Source organism: Adiantum capillus-veneris, chromosome 3 (genome assembly GCF_014529385.1).
Source record: "Adiantum capillus-veneris isolate H3 chromosome 3, ASM1452938v2, whole genome shotgun sequence".
Lineage (NCBI taxonomy): Eukaryota > Viridiplantae > Streptophyta > Polypodiopsida > Polypodiales > Pteridaceae > Adiantum > Adiantum capillus-veneris.
In genome coordinates, this window is record NC_140933.1 from 40,078,710 (window position 1) to 40,086,227 (window position 7,518).

Sequence of the window (7,518 nt, forward strand, 5' to 3'; positions counted from 1 at the left end):
CATATTCAAGCCATCCTTGTACAGTCATGACCCCTGCAAGGTAGGTGGGTCAGGATGTGTTTTGTGTTTTTCTATTACCTCTCTCAATGAAAGAGTTGTACCAAAAAATTGTGGTATGCTTATAGGATCAGCTGCAAGCCAGCCATAAGATGGGTAAGAGCACACAGATTGGGTACACACTCTAGAAACTTGAGGAAAGTTCCTGAGCCCAGCATGCTCTCCTTTCCTCTCTTTCATTATTCTAGAATAATGAAAGAGAGGAAAGGAGAGCATGTTGGGCTGAGGAAATGAAAGAGAGGAAAGGAGAGCATGCTGGGCTCAGGAACTTTCCTTCTAGAATAATGAAAGAGAGGAAAGCAGAGCATGCTGGGCTGAGGAACTTTCCTTAAGTTTCTAGAGTGTACCCCCTTCTATTCCCATTGTGACATGTGTGTGTGTGTGTGTGTGTGTGTGTGTGTGTGTGTGTGTGTGTGTGTGTGTGTGTGTGTGTGCACGTGTGTGTGTGTGTGTGTGTGTGCACACTGAGTGAGTGTGTGTGTGTGTGTGTTGTTGAGAGAGAGAGAGAGAGAGAGAGAGAGAGAGAGAGAGAGAGAGAGAGAGAGAGAGAGAGAGAGAGAGAGCACGTGTGTCAAAAGGGTGTGTAGAGTCAGTATGGTTATTGTTTTGCATGCAATACTACTAGGATTTGAGGTTTTGACATTGGTGTGTTGAATTTTGAGGGGTTAGGGGTGTTGTGTGTGCATTGAGCTATAGAGAGGTATGTTATTTACTTCTAGGTGTATTACGTTATTCCCTCCTCCCATGTCCTTGTGCCCCCATTGAGGAGTGTCATCTAATTGCTCCTTGATCAAAGTAAAAACGAGTTTCAAAGATGATAAAGATGGCAGCATGAAATTATAGGCCAACTTTCACATGCAATAAATCTAGATGAGTGGATAGTAAAATTTGAGCTCTACATGTTATCTTTGCATATATAGAACAATGGAATTAAAATGTAGACTATACCCTTGGTGATGTGAGGCAAAGCTAACATGTCGTTTGAAGCTTTGGAAGGTAAACGTAGGAAGGCATGGCCGGCTTTGCAAGTGCAATTTCTACATGATTTTTGCAAATAGGTCTCTTTGGTGGATATGGATGTGAAGTTAAAGCCCCTCAAACAAGACATAAGTAAAGATTTCAATATATTTCTTGACAGAAGAGTGTTGGATAGAATTAGCGGCAGCTGTGCAATTAGCCAATAGTGAGTATTTTAAACTGGATAAATTCATGGCATGCTTGGACCCCAAAGTGCAAGAAAAGGTGAACTTTGAGATCCAAGAGAATTACAATGGGGTTGTGGTAGTTACTTGAGTGAAGAGCTATAAATTAAGAAAAAGATTGAGAAAGGTGCACTAGGCTATGAGATGATGGCCACTACCAGCCACATGATTTGCATGGTGAAGCTCAAATAGCCAAATAAATCAAGGTATGGAAGCTTTTCCACAAAATGGGTGCATACTGTTCAAAGAGAATGTAGGATTTGCAACTTAGTGTCATGGGAAAAGGGAAACAAGAGGTGGAGGAAGTAGAGCTAAGTTTTTGTTGGGTCAGTGCTTTTGTGGGGAAGAGGGGCACTATGCTTGTGATGTTTTGCATCCATCAAGGAAAAGAGGAGGTACACATCTATTTTTTGGCAAAGGAAGAGGGAAAGGGCAACCTAATGGACTTAGAGAGCAACCAATTAATAATATGGCGGCTCTTCTCTCTCCAAGTATTGAGAAAGTTCCCTATATTAACATTATTGGGTTTGACAAGAAGGATGATGTGAACATGTTGGTAGATAAGAGTTCTTGTGGAGAAAGAGAAACACAGATGGAGTGAGAAACTCACACCCAAAAGGAGAAATAAAGGTAAATACAAGCAGGGAGAAGGCAAAGAACAACAAGAGATGAAGACATCACAGGATCAATCGAGCGGATTTCCAATTGGGGCACAGTCATTGAGAATACAATCTGGTGAGTGATCTCAAAGACCAAAGAGCAAACATCATTTTGTGTCAAATTTTTGCATTCTAGATTGAGGAGACAATGGTCCACTAGTCTTAGTACGAGGCTTCCACAAGGCAAAGAAGTAGTGCATATAGTGCAAAACATGGCATTGAGTGTTGGAAATCCCATTGATGTACTTCCTCTTATTTATGCCCTCATTGAGAAGAAGATGGAAGCTCATGCCTACATTGATGGTGAAGCTCGTGTATGCATCATGATGGAGTTTTCTATGAGAGATGCGGATATTAAGGTGGTTGCTAGGATAAATGTGTGCATGAGGACAAAAAATCATGCTAAGGAATTATGCTTTTGCATAGCTCAAGATGTGAAGGTGAAGGTTATGGAATTGAGTGCCTCGTCGAATTTTATGGTGAAGAAGCTTGTGATAACGGATATCCTATCATTTTGGGGAGACTATGGCTACTTGTCATGGGAGCTAAGTAGGATTGGGGGAGTGGCATGTTTATAGTATTTGATAAGGAGAATGGACACTAGGCAGCGATTGATTTGAGATTAAGAGAGGCACTTTCATCCAATGTCAAATGAAGACAATGAAGTTTTGATAATGAGCTACGAATACAAAATGTAGATTGCATATGACAAGGGTTAGATAGGCATTAAGAGAAGAACGGGGTGATGATGATATTTTGGAGATTGGTGTAGACTTGTTCGGGGTTTCCACACACACATCCAACACAAGGAAATGTTTGCCCTCCCATGTTCATGTTATAGATTTCGTAGAGATGTCTATGAGAGTCAAAAAATAGCTAGCATGTCGTAGAGATTTGGTCAATATATAACCGCAAATGTCACTATGGACATGTACTAACGGCTACAAACACTTCTTATTCAATGGTGATGAGGTGTTTCTGGTTTGTTTATCATAGATACAATGCTCACACATGCAAAAATCAAAATAACTTAAAACAGGAAAATAACCAGAATGAGGTAGTGTTTTGATTCAGTTTTGCCATAGCCTAGCGGGCTATGCCACAACTTAGTAAATGGTAGCTCTTTTATGGATATACAATCCTCTTTTAGACATACAACAAACATAGAGTAAAGGGTTCCATGCTTTGAACCCTAAAAATCACAAGATTTCCCTTCTTGATAAACCTTGAGGCATTTCCAAATATGGTTGTGTAGCCCAAGTCGTAAAGTTGACGAGCACATATCAAACTCTTCACTAACTTGGGAGCATGTCCAATATTTTTGACTATGAATTCAGTGCCATTATGCATACTAACTTGATGGATCCAAACACCATGCATTTCAAGCTTGTATGCATTATTGACCCTCACTTTACCACATATATGTTCTACATAGAGAACCATTCTCTATGAGGTGTCAAATGGAGATTGGCTCCATAATCTATGACCCATTTCTAGTCAAAGCTAGCATATTGTGCAATAAGGGAATCTGGGCTAAGATCCATTGTAAAAACTAAAATATTTGAGATATTTTGGACCTCAAGAACATATGCAATCTTAGGAGACTCTAGCACATTGAGCTCATCAATTTTAGCTTTACCCTTGTCTTCAATATCAGACTTCTTGCTATCTTGGGAAATTTTCTTGTCTCTTTGCCATGCACAACAATCTTTTTATAAATGTCCTTTCTTGTGGCAATGATAGCATTCAGCATTGCGAAGGGAATCTATGAACTTGGTACAAGAATTCCCGCAATCTTTGATTTGGCACGGTTATGAGTGGGACCTCTCTGACTTTTTCCATTGGGAATATATGCCTTTTAGGCTCCATAGATTTTTGCATATCTCTTCACTGAGTAGACTGAAAACTACAACATCATAGGCCACTTCTCCCTCAAGTGCAGAGTTGTTGATTGCTATGAAAAATATGTCCCATGAAGAGAGTAAAGAGCACAATCAAAATATGGACCATACTTTGTTGTTAAAATCAAGTCATTGCGAAATCAATTGATGAAAAATTACATTGAACACAATTAAGTGCTCAAAAACTATGCCACCTTCTTTCATACAAAGCTCAAAGAGATTCTTCATCAAGTACACCTTGTTACTCTTGCTTGTGCTCTCATATGTATTGCGCATAGCTCATCTCATTCGAGCTTTAAAAGTAGCTTTACCCACTGTGTTGAAATACATAGACTCTATGAAGTGTAGATATATAATGGACTTCTTCCATTGCACATCTATATAGCCATCACCTTCTTAGCACTCAGTGATTGGCTCTAATTGGTCCTTTTGGATTAACACATCTTGGATTTTCTCTTTCCACCTAGAAAAATGTGTGCCATCAAACTTTCTAATTTTGTAAATGTTATTCTCAGATAGGGATGCCATATCTACAAGATTGAGCACTATGGGAAAAATGCCAAAGGCTATTGAAAGAAAACATAGAGAAAAATTAACAAAACCTCCTTTGTAACAAGAGAAAAATCTCAAGCCAAAATGATGCTCAAAGTGTCATAAAACTCATAGCTAGACTTGTAGGAAAATTTGGGTAGAGTCTCCTTTGTGTGCAGAGTGAAAATTTGACCAAATGATGCATAAAAAGCATAAAACTAACTCAAGAGAGTATAACTAGGTATAAATAATCAACTATCACTACTAACAACTTCCATACATAGCATCAAGAAAAGTATCACATAAGATACATGATCTATAGCAAGGATACCATAATGGGGAAGTTCAACAACCACTATCATCGAAGGTATCTCAACATTTGACAATACTCCAGCTCAAAAAAACCTCATGTAGGGCCCTCAAAAGGATAAGCATACACACAAGACATAGCCACAGGCTCAGAAAAGGCTCTTCCAGTTTGATATCAGTAACGGCTAGGAAACTACAAAAATAAATAAAAAATGGCTCCACATGGTATACAATGGTCAATGTTTGTAAGTCAACATATATGAGTAAGAACGTGCACAAAGAGGTGTCAAAAAATTATGCAAAGTAGTAGACCAAATCCCTACATGATTATCTTCTCTCAAAAGAGATCGATGGCACTCTAAATGCTAAGAAAAGATGCATGTGTCAATGCATAACATTTCATAGTGAAACGACAGCCAAAAGCACTACAAAAAGTGCTTGTGAACGAATTGTACTTGTATCTAGAAAACTTGTAATATTTATGTCAAAAATGGCTGATAATTTGGAGGAAATCAAGATCTATGATCTCTCAATGAGAACCCAAAGTTTTTTCAACAATCGAAGACGCATATGGCAAGCTATATTCTCTCTAAAAAATATAGAGAGTCTAGGAACACTTGTGAACTACAAAGTGATGTGTGGTCAGCATGCTATGTGCGCCCTTATAAGCCTACTATTATCCTATGAGAAACCTATATGCTAGTGTAGATCTAAAGCTAATGTTTTCTTCAATTGCAAGACAAAAGTGCCAAAAGAGGTGATGCTCAAAACCAAATTGAAATCGATGGGCGCAAGAGCTGATACTGATCCACAACACCAAAGCCGATGTACTCACCAAACAAGCATTTCAAATGTAGAGTGTAAGATTTTGGATGCTGAGGAGAAAATTTCCATGTCAGTGGTGGGGAAAAAAAGGTCAAGGCCAAGATGGTTCTAAAGAAGGAGTCTATGCTGAAAGTGGGCCAAGCCTCTCTCTCTCTCTCTCTCTCTCTCTCTCTCTCTCACACACACACACACACACACACACACACACACACACACACACACACACACACACACACACACACTCTTGCTATATCAAAAACTCTATAAATATAGAAAATGGACTCAAGGCACCACCGAGGTCGATGTCAAAATCAAAGAAGTTGATGGAGTAGAGATTTCGATTCTCTCTCTTTCTTCTCAAGCCAATGTTGAAGCTCAAAATCTTGTAATGTATGTGATTTTGTTTAAGTCTTGCCGTTGCAAATCTAAGAGAGTCTCTATCTCTCTCTTGCTCTCTTTCACTCCAGTCTAATGCCAATGAGAGAAGCAAAGAAAGCGATGTGTGTGTGTGTGTGTGTGTGTGTGTGTGTGTGTGTGTGTGGGTGTGTGTGTGTGTGTGTGTGTGTGTGTGTGTGTGTGTGTGTGTGTGTGTGTGTGTGTGTGTGTGTGTGTGTGTGTTGACAAGCACATCAATATGACAATGTAGTGGTCAGTCATATATGTTTTGCTAGTCAGTCGGATTCTGGTCAGTCAGATGTTGGTCAGTCGGATTCTGGTCAGTTAGATGTTGCTGCGTCAGATTCTGGATTACTGCTGAATCAGATACTGTTGAGTCTGATATTATCTGAAGTCGGATTTATACTGAGTCGGATTTCTGCTTAGTCAGATATTTGGCCAAGAACTTCTTTTGGGCAGTTACACCTGTTTCGTGTTGGATAATTCATGGGCTTAGAGGAGGACTTGGAGAGATGATCTCTCGAGCTGTAAGTCTTTCTTGAAGATGAATACGAGTTCTGAATTTGCCCTAATCTCTCCTCTTTGCTCTGTCTGATCTTGTCTCTGTGTTATTCTGCTGAGTCTGATTCTTGTATTAAGCCTTATGAGGACTGTTTAGCTTGTTTTTCTTCATGTGTTGTCGAACCCCAACACATTTGGCGATCCTGCTGAGTATATCTCTCTACTGCGTCTGTTTCTATGCTGAACCTATTTCTCTGCAGAGCCTATTTCGTTGTTGTGCCTGATGTATTACTGTGCTGGCATTGCATGAGTTGGGTTGTGTGTTCCATTGGGAGATGCTGCATGTCAGAGAGACCATTTGATGTTGCCTCGGGGGGCATCATCCATCCCCAACATTCATCTGTAGATTGAGATTTTCAGTAGTTCAGAGAATCGGGGGACTGTCCCTAAATCGTACCATTCACTCTAATGGAGGCTTGAGAGTGGGTCTAGTGCTGTGGCGTGTTGACATTTTGGGCCATGAGCAACATGAGCGATTACGACTGTAGAGCAAATGGTGGACAATGTGGTTTCTTGGAAGCGCAAATAGATGAAGCAAAGTACCAAGTGAGAGAGGCAATAGGGGTTGTCTCATGAAGGGCTGCAAGATAGAGGATCCCATTTGCTGAATCTGAACGTGCATATTCAACGTGACGTTGTTGAATCAAAATGTGAAGTTACTAAATTCAACTCTATTTGTGCTGCTGAATCAGAACTGTAGCTGGGATTTATTTCAGACAACTTGCGCAGTGCAAGAATCCTTGAGAAGTTTGGAGTGTTTCAAGTAAGAGTTATTTCAAATTTTGCACAAAGTTTACCTGAATTTCTAATTTTAGAAGTTGTATAGCATGATGAAGCAACTATGTGTCAAGATGGGAGTGGATCTAGGTATTGTATCCTATGCTCTCCACTTCAGGATTACATGTAGTCTCAGTTCAGTGTGGTGCACTGAATATGAGGGCTAACTTGTTATCTGATTTTTTATTTTTGGAAATGGGTAAAAAGAAGAAGAATAAATGTGAGGTTTGCATGAGTAGGCTGCATGAGGTGGATGCTTGTCCGTATGTGGTTGATGAGTGCTCAAAGGGAGAGAATTGC